The sequence below is a fragment of the Heterocephalus glaber genome, unplaced genomic scaffold, assembly GCF_053883595.1.
Source record: "Heterocephalus glaber isolate CG9 unplaced genomic scaffold, H.glaber_assembly_v1.0 deba00001720, whole genome shotgun sequence".
Taxonomy (NCBI): Eukaryota; Metazoa; Chordata; class Mammalia; order Rodentia; family Bathyergidae; genus Heterocephalus; species Heterocephalus glaber.
Genome location: NW_028258433.1, coordinates 11,633,872 through 11,644,599, shown reverse-complemented (window position 1 = coordinate 11,644,599; position 10,728 = coordinate 11,633,872).

Below are 10,728 nucleotides of genomic sequence, written 5' to 3'. Positions count from 1 at the left end.
GTTTGTCCATCTTTTAATTAATATCTTGTACAAAAGTTGTATTGTAATCAACATTTGAACCAACTGATACATATCTTTACTTTTTAAATTTTTTATTAGTACATGTTACAGTACATAATGATTATATTCATCATGGGGAACTGTGACATATACATAACTCATCTTAATTTTTTTCCATTCCGTGCCCCTTTACTGCCTCCCTTTTCCTTTCATCATTTGCTCCCCTTCCCATGTACAGAAGCTTTAGCTCTATTGCTTTTTCAGTTTTTCATCTCCTTCCCATCTCTTCCTTCCCTCCTCCCTCCATCTTTTGTTCCCCTTCCCATTTGAAAAAGATCTCCCTATTTCCTATTACCTATCTTTTGTTTTCCTTTTCATTTATATCTCATATGTCTTAATTACTTCTCCCTCATTGCTGAGACAAAAATACCCTGACACCCAAAGTTAAGGAAGGAAAGGTTTATTTAGTTCACAGTTTGTAGAGGTTTCAGTCATAATGGGCTGGCTCCAAGGCAGGGTGGCATGGCAGACAGGCATTGCAAAAGAGAAACAGTTCATTGCAGGCAGCTGGTAGCAAAGCATGCAAGAGACAAGACAAGCCTCTTTCTTCCCTCAGGCTACTGGGATTAGGGTGGTGTCAAACCAATCAGTGGATTTATTTAGTAATCACCCACTCTTAATTCTAGCACCCTTAATCTTAGCATAATCAGTCATATACTCTAGATCCAGCCACCTCTGGAAAAGCTCCACCTGTAACTGCATTGAGGCTTTGTGGGGACATCTAGACACAAGCCATAGCATATAAGAAGCCATGTGATATTTAAGCTTATATGTCTGATTTATTTCACTAAATTTTATGGTCTGAAGCTACAGCCACTTTTCTGTGAATGACTCAAGTTTATCTTCCTTTATGGAGAATGTGATAAATACATTTTCTTTATTCATATGTTGATGGACATACAGGCCATTTCCAAGATTTAGCTATTATAAGTCGTTCTGCTATAAATATGGATATGCATGTATCACTCTTTTGGAAAGATACCTAGAAGGGGATGGCTGGATCAAATGGAATTTCTGGTCGTAATTTTTTGAGGAATCACCACATTGGTTACCATAGTGATTATAGTAGTTTACATTCCCACCAACAATGTAGAAGGGCTGCTTTTTCCCCCTACAGCTTCACTAGCATTTGTTATTTGATTTTTTTTTTTTTTTTTTTTTTTTTTTTTTTTGGTACCAGGGATCAAACTCGGGTCCTTGCACTTGTGCAGCAGGCGGCAAAACCGCTGAGCTAAATCCCCGGCCCTTATTTGATTTCTTGATGGCTATTTTTTCTGGAATAAGATGGAATCTCAGTGTTTTAATTTGCATTTCTTGAATACCTAGCAATATGGAACATTTTTTAATATATGTATTGGCAGTTTTAATTTCTTCTGAGATGTCTATTCATTTTGGTTGCCCATTTTTTGATTGGATCTTTTATTTTAGGGGATCTTAATTTTTCGAGTTCTTTCTTTATGTATTCAAGATGTTAGGCTTTGATCCAAGGAATAGCTGGCAGTTGTTTTTCCTCATTCTGTAGGTTATCTCTTCACTCTCTGTTGCTTCCTTTGCTAGGCAGAAGCTTTTTAATGTGATATGATCCCATTTGTTGATGCTTAGTATTATTTATTGGGGTTCTGTTCAGAAAGTCCTAGCCTATACCTATGTCTTCAAGAGTTTTACCTATTTTATCTGCAAGCAGTTTAAGTATTTTCTGTTTTAACATTTAGGTCTTTGATCCATTTTGATTTTAGTTTAGCACATCGTGAGAGACAGACATAGTCTAGATTCAGTCTTCTGCATATGGATAGCCAGTTTCCCCAATACTATTTATCAAAAAGACTTATCTTTCTTCCTGTGTGTGTTTTTTACCCCTTTGTCAAAGCTGAAATAGCTGAAATGTGCCTGGGGTTGTTTCTGATTCTTCTGTACTGTTGACAAGCATGTCTTTTTTTTTTTTTTTGTCAGTTTCAAACTTTTAATCACTGTACCTTTGTAATACAACTTCAGATCTGGAACTGTGATTCTTCCTGCTTTGCTTTTGTTACCCAGGTCATCTTTTACTATTCTGGGACTTTCCTGGTTCAGTACGTATTTTAGGATTTTTTTTAAGACCTGTGAAGAAAGGTGTTGGTATTTTGATTACGGTTGCACTTTGGAAGTACAGTATAGACTTTTTAAAATAAACTCTAATCTTTATTTCTCTTTATGTTACTCTTGCAAATAGATGCATTATGTTTAGTTTTAAAATTCTATTCATTTATTTGTACATGTTTGTAGTACATAATATTAACATTCTTTGTGTGGTGTCAGTGCATGTACATAATGCATCTTAATTCCTTTTTTCCTTCCCCTTCCCTCCCTCACCTTTCTTGCTCCATCTCGTTTCCCTTCCCATTTGAGGAACATCTGTCTCCCTACTTCCTGTTATCTTTTATTTTACCCTTTTTTGTAATCTAGGCTTCTCATATAAGAGAAACCATGTGGTATTTAAGTTTGCATGTATGATTATTTCATTTAATATTATGGCCTCAAGGTGCATCCATTTTCCTACAAATGACTCGAGTTTATCATTTTGGCAGACATATTACAGTGATAACATGCATATCCATATTTATGCCATCATAATTCATAATAGCTAAATCTTATAAGCAGCATATATGTCCATCAATAGATGAATGGATAAAGAAATGGAGTACTCTCTGCCGCATAGTATAGCCATTTTGACTATATTGGTTCTGCCTAACAACAGGGAATCTTTCCATTTTCTGACGTCCTCTTCAATCTCCTTTTCAGAGTAGTGTAATTTTTGTTTTAGAGGTCTTTTACTTTCTTCATTAGGTTAATTCCTAAGTATTTAATTTTTCTTGATACTATTCTAAATAGTATTATTTTCATAACTTCTTTTTCTGAGTTTACTAGTGTACAGGAGCACTATCAATTCTGTGTTGATTTTGTATCTTGCTACATTGCTGAATTTGGCTATTCTAGGAGTCTTTTTGTAGAATTTTTTGGGGTCTTATATGTAGAAGGTCATGTCATCCACAAATAATGGTAATTTGACTTTGCCGTATGTATCACTTATTTCTTTCTGTTGCTTGATTGCTCTGGCTAATGTTTTAGGGACTATGTTGAACAGGAGTAGTGATAGTGGATGTGTTTGTCTTGTTCCTGATTCATAGGGAAAGCTTTCATTTTTTTTCCCCATTTAGTCTGATGTTGGCAGTAGGTTTGTCATAAATGGCTTTTATCAGATTGAGGTAAGATCCTCCTATACCTGTTTTCTTCAGGGTTTTTTTTTTTTTTTTAATCATGAATGGATGGTGAATTTTGTCAAGCTTTTTCTGCATCTATTGAGATAATCATGTGATTTTTATCCTTCTGTTTAGGTGATAGATTACATTTATTAATTTGTATATGTTAAACCATCCCTGTATCTCTGGGATAAAGTCTACTTGGTCATGATGTATGATATTTTTGATGATTTGTTTCATTGTTTCTCAGTATCTTGTTGAGGTTTTTTGCATCTATGTTCATTAAGGAGATTGGCCTGTAGTTCTCTTTTTTGGTTGGCTCCTTCTCTGGTTTTGGAATCAGAGTAATCAGAGTAATGCTACCTTTCAAGAGTGATTGAGAGTATGGGGTACTCCTTCCCTTTAGGTTTCATTAATGAGTTTGAAGAGTATTGCCATTCGGTCTTTCCTGAAGTTCTTATAGAATTGAACAGTAAATCCAGTAGGACATGGACTTTTCTTAATTGATAGGCTTTTTATTAGTATTTTATTTATTATTTCATTGTCTGTTACTGGAGTGTTGAGAGTTTCCAAATCTTGGTTCAGTTTTGGTAATTCATTTGTATTTAGAAATCCATCCATTTCTTCTGAGTTCTCCAATTTATTGGCATACAGGTTTGTGAAATACTTGCTAATAATCATCTGGATTTCGAGAGAGTCTATTGTGATTTTACCTTTTTTATTTCTAATTGCATTGATTTATGTTTTTCTTTTTGGGATAAGATTCTCTAAGAATTTGTCTATTTTTCAAAAATCAGCTCTTCGATACATTGGTGCTTTGATTTTTGGTTTTGGTTTTTTGGGGGGGTTTTTGGTCTCCATTGATTTCTGCTCTGGTCTTTATAATTTCCTTCCTTGTACTGTCTTTGGATTTGGATTGTTCTCATTTTTCTAGGACCTTGAGGTGCATCAGTAGGTTATTTGTGCTCACTCTGTTCTGATGTAAGCATTCATAGCTATAAACTTCTCTTTTAGGACTGCTTTCATTGTGTCCTATAAGTTCTGGTGTGTTGTACTAGCATTATCATTTAATTCTAGGAACTCTCATATTTCTTCCTTGATTTCTTTTGTGACCTACTGATTATTCAAGAGTGTGTTGTTTAATTTCCATGCATGTACAGAATTTCTGTGGGGTTTTTTGCCATTAAGTTATAGTCTGATAATGTGCATGGGATATTTCAATTCTTTTGCTATCTATAATTATTTTTATCCCAGAATATGACCTACAGTTACTATTATACTAGTTGCTAGAAATTATTTGTTCTTTTTAAGTCTATATTCATAAAATTTTAAGATGTATTGTACTACTTATATACTGTGACCATTCATTCGGAAAATAGATTGGGTAATCTTTATATAGTGTGATGCTAGTATAAGCTATATTTCTGCTATCCTAAGAGGCCCTTGAGCAGCGGACATAAATCCCTTTCATCTCTTAGATGTATTTCTCCAATCTTGCACATATAGGGCTTTCAAAGGTTTATATAAAAGTGAAGAAAACATTTTTTGAATGTTTGCACTAATGACTAGGTATTACTTTTATGTCTCTATTCCACAACCTTGTATGATAAGTACTGATAGCTTTGCTAAAGAAGCCAAGATGTAACACACAATTAAGTTGTAGATTTGAAAGAATAATAGGCTATTTGTACTACAAAGTGCTACAAAAACACTAATGGGAGGCCAGTTGGCTGGAGGAGGTGAGCCTTACTACCTGAGGTGGTCCAGAAAAGTTTCTCAGTGACATTAATGTCCTAAAGGATGACTAAGAGCAATTTTGGCACAAAACGACAGAATGGTAATATAGTCATAACTGGATAGAGCACAGTATTTAACTTGAAGCTAAAAAACAAAAGAGACATCCCTTCATAAACAACTTTAAGGAGTTGGGAATTTGTTCTGTAGTCAAAAGTTTGGAAATTTCTTAGAAAGCACTTTAGTAAAATCACTTAGGTTGCAGCATTGAGCTTATATTAGTGTAGTAGACTGAATGGTTATTGTAGAAATCCAACAATGAAGATTGTAAGACTGCCATAATGAAAAGGGAATAAGAGGGCTGGGAATTTAGCTCAGTGGTTCTGGCGCCTGCCTCAGAAGTGCAAGGTCCCGAGTTTGATCTCCGGTACCAAAACAAAAAACAACAAAAAGGGAATAAGAATGTTCTTATCTGTTCTTTTTATGTGAAGGCCTATAGTCCATATGTAATTTGCAGAAGCTGTTAATTCATATAATTGATTAAACTTAATGTTAAGCCTCACTACTTGATGGCCAGATAAGTTTAGCCTATAAAGTATAGTTGGTGTTATAATTTTAGAAAAGACTTGAAATCCAGTTTAATGAGATGGTTTTTAAAGGTGGCAAAACATATTAGTAAACAATATCTGGGGCCGGGGATTTAGCTCAGTGGTTCCGCCACCTGCCTCGCAAGTGCAAGGTCCTGAGTTCGATCCCCGGTACCAAAAAAAAGAAATAAAAGACTATCTAATTTTGTCATTTAAAAGATTAAAAAGTTGAACATTAGCAAGTAAGTTTATAAGAAGGATCAAAATTATTATCCTCAAGGTCCTTGTATTCAGATGAGACATTGTGGTACCAACTTTTTTTTTTAACTTACATAACCTCTAATAAAATTCTTGGTAAGAAGTAAAAGTCAGTGGTGTCTGTTACTCTTAATTGGTAAGGAAGAAATTAAATTACCCAGAAAAAGGCAAAAGAGGATTGTAAAGAAAGTGAAAGGAATAGCACAAAGATCTTAATTGTACTTCCTCTATATTAGTAATCACAACCCTTGTAAGTGGAAAGAAAGCAAGCTCAGAAAGTTTTCCTGCTGTCCTCTTGAATATTGAGGAATGGATCATTTCAAAGGTATACAAACCCAACAGAATAGAAAACACTTACTCATTGGTAAAGACCAGCCTAGCCATAATGCCAAAATTCAAGAGTAATATGAGAAATAATAGAAGTCAATCTTACTCAAGAAAGTATTAGAAAATTATAAATTATTTGCAACACAAAGCGTATGATACACCATAATGAAGTTGAATTTAGGAGGGCAAGATTAAAATAACAAAATCTAAAAGCGCTACTCACCACATTAATAAATGAAACACCATTTTCTCAGAATAGGCGCGAAAAGCACTTAATAAAATTCAACCACTGTAATAGTTTTGGGGTTTTTTTTTTTCAAGGTAAACTAGAAAGGGAATTTGTAGCATACATTATTATGAAGTGTTACAAGTATCTCATAAAGTTAAATCAATCAAGGAAAGTGCAGTCCAGCATTGTACTTGACATTCTAGTACAAAAGTAAAAAACAGGAATAGAGATGAAGATTTAAACCTGGTAATAATCATATGTGGCATACTCATTAGAACTAATAAAGTGTAGTGAGATTTACAGATGAATTATACCCAGTGATCAGTTTGCATTTTCACACAGCAATAGCAGGAAGCTATTTAAAAAAAGAACAGTGGCTTGTTACTGGGGAATAAATCTTACCAAAGATGTATAACCTTATAGAAAAAATTTTTAACTTTATGAGATTTATTGAAGCAAACTCACTTAAGTGGTAGACACACAGTGATCCTGGATACCAATACTGGCTGTCTGTAAAATAGCAAATTCAAATTGTCTTGGAATTCAACATGATTCCAATCAAAATTTCCACAGTTTTCAAGAAGTAGTATATGCTTATTTTTAAATTATGTGGATGGCCAAAGGATGAGGAAAAACAAAATACTTCTAAAGACAGATGAAGGAACTGATTTACCAATATCAAAACGATATTCCAGCTAGGCATCTTGGTACACATCTTGCCAAGGGTTCAAGGCCAGCCTGAACTGTAAGTTGTCACAGCCCGTGTTGCTGAAGGGGAGTGAGGAATGGTGAGAGATTAACAGACTTCCTCTCTCAAAATATGCTCTTTGTGGACCGGGGATTTAGCTCAGTGGAGCTGCTGCCTGCCTGGCAAGCACAAAGTCATGAGTTTGATTCCCGGTACCAAAAAAAAAATATGCTCCTTGGGAAGACTGTTACACCCATGGAATAAATAAAACAGTTATACAAAATATAATTTTCCAGGATTGGTCTCATACAAAGTACAAATGTTACTGGCCACCTTCCGACATCAGTACTACATAATACAATCAAAATACTTCCAAAGAGATCTTTGGCGATTGGTTGCCAGTTTACAAGTGATCACTCTCTCTGGTCATAGCTTAAAGGATAGGAATCACACAGGGGCCAATAAGATCTGGGCAAGCGCTTGTGTGCAAAGCCCTTCTGTGCTCCTAATTGTACAGGTCAATATTACTCCAAAAAAGGACTCTCTTAATGTCAGTTGCATAAATTGTAATCTCACTGCCTGCCTTACTACTTTTTTTTTTTGTACCAGGGATTGAACTCAGGTCATTGCTCTTTCGAGGCAGGCTGTGGAACCACTGAGCTAAATCCCGGCCCTCTTACTACTTTTAATAAGGATAAAGATGTGCTAATATTATATAGGCCGTCTTTTGTCATGATACCCCCTAATATTTCTGGCCCTTGATATCATGACCATAGACTACAAGTTCTAAAAAATACACAGACAACTCACTCGCCCCCATCAAATCATAAGACTTATTGTCCTAAAAATCAGGTCTCTAGTTACTCTGCTTGCCATCAGGTCTCTAGTTACTCTGCTTACTCTGCTTGCCTCTGTGGTTGGTTACATCCGTGGCCTTAACACAAAATATACAGTTTGTCAATTATTTAACAAAGCATCTCATGTTAGTGTCCTCACTCTTAAAGACATGACAATATCTGTTCTTAATTCATTAAATAGATTCAATCCTTTCAACCTGGCCAACGTAACATTGCTATGATCATGAAAATTCTGATTTTGCTGTTGCTACTAATAATGTTTACTAATCCTCTACAGAGTCTTCCTAAGACAACTCACTAAACTTGCCTCAAGACATCATCACAAGCTACAACTACAAAACAGAATGGGGAGATGCTGGGAGCGATGCGCTGTATATCACTATGGCCTAACTCACCTCCTCCCATGGAAGGCTTGGTGGAGCAAGGCCTGGCCTAGAAGTGGACTATCTTCCTTCCCACCTATTCGACAAAAACATCAAACATTATCTCCTACAGACCCTACCCATTCTCCCTGTTCCAATAAGACATCCCCTTTCAGTTTCCTTATCTACACTATAAATAAAGGTGCTAAAGATAAAAGCCAAACTTTTTGTCTCATCTGGACAAAGAGTTTCCATCTGGCCTTAAAAAAACTAAAAAGAGATGTCTAATTAAAAAAAAATGAGTAGCGTCTGTAAGAGGATAATGTTTAATGTTTTTTTTGACAAAGATAAAAAGATAGTCCTCTTCTCAGCCAGGCCTTGTTCTACTATGCCCTCCACAAAAAGAGACAAGTTAGACCATAATAATCTACAAGACATTGCTCCCAACACATAGTGAATATCCAAAAAAAAAAAAAAACACCTTGATATTTCAATTTTTAAGATTAACACCTTCGGAAGGAGAGGATTTTTAAAGTACACCAAGAATTAAATATATTGAAACCTCATATATTTGATATCACTGAAAAGGGAGGACATCAGACAAAACTAGGAGAATATATTTGTCACACAAACTGTCAAGTATTGATACATAATGCATAAATGTGTGTCAATACATGTATATATATTTAAAACTATGTATTAGTAAGAAAAAGCCCTCCCCTATAAAAGCAAGAAATGTGTATACAAGTACAATTCATTGAGAAGAAAACATGAATTGTAACTAGCCATTTTATTATCAAATATTAAAAGCTCTACAAAGTGTCATAAGTGATGAAACAAAGGAAATACTGGTACTCTGCCAGTAAGGTTAGATTAACGCCAACAAACACTTTGGAAAGCAATTTTGCAACAGTCTTATAAAGTTAAACAAAATGTATCAATTTGGATGTTTACACCTTGATTTTTATGACCTGGAGAAACAGTGGTGTTTATTACTTTTACAATTTGGTAAGGATGGAAATGTACAAAATAGTCACTGGGCTGGGGATTTAGCTCAGTGGCACCCCGCCTGCCTTGCAAGCTACAAGGTCCTGAGTTAGATACCCGGTACCAGAAAAAAAAAAAATTCATAGTGGCATTGCTTGTAATAACAAAAACCTGAAGTATTCCAACTAAGTGAACTCTGGCCTAAGGATACTATTACATATTCAGTAGCACTAAAGAATGTAAATGAACTTTAGAAACAATACGGTGTCCAAAGCAAATAAAGCTAAATAATGCATACATATACATGATAAAAACCCCTATAGAAAGTAGATGTTGAAAGGTCATTCCTCAGTGTAGGAAAGCTCATATATAACAAACCCGCAGTGATGATCATTTTGAGCTGTGGTGCTGCACACCTGTAATCCTGGCACTCAGGAAGCTGAGGCAGGGGGATTTCCAGGACTTCAAAACCAGCCTGTGCTACATAGTGAATTCAAAGCCAGCCTAAATTACACAGTGAGACTCTCTCAACCTCCCACCCACCTGCAAAGATCGTTTTGAATGGAAAAAAAATTGAAAGCATTTTCTCTCAAGACAGGAAAGAAGCAAAGGTGTCCACTCTCACCACTCCTGTTCAATATTGTTCTTGAAATTTTAGCTAAAGCATTGAGGCAAGAGGAAAAATATAAAGGAAACAAATAGAAAAAGAAGTCAAATTGTCCTTGTTTACAGATGATGCCAGTATGATCTTATACTTAAAAGACCCCAAAGACTCTCCCAAAAACCTTTTAGAGCTGATAAATGAATGCAGCAGTGTTGCAGGATATAAAATCGAATTTAAAAATCAATAGCCTTACTACAATCTAACCAAGCAGGTAAAAGAAAATTTCAGAAATGAACATTTCAGAATACTGAAGAAAGAAAGTGATAGAAATTGGAAAGACCTACATTCATGGGTTGGCAGAATTACTGCTGTCAAAATGACCATATAATCAAATGCAATCCCCATCAAAATATCAATGGTATTCACAAAACTAGAAGAAACAATCCTAAAAATCCTAAACACACACACACACACACACACACACACAAACAGAATAGTCAAGGTAATCCTAAACAAAAAGATCAAGGGTGGAAGCATCATAATATCTGATTTCAAATTATACTACAAAGTTATAGTGACAAAAATACCATGGTAGTGGAACAGAATGAAGGACACAGAAAACCACACAACTACAGCCATCTGAGAGGAGGCAAAAATATACACTGGGGAAAGTTTTTAATTAATAGTACTGGGAAAGCTGGCTATTTGTAAAATATTGAAACTAGATCCCTGTCTCATCCTGTACAATAATCAATTCAAAATGGATGAAAAAAATCTAGGAAGGCCTGAAACTTTGAAA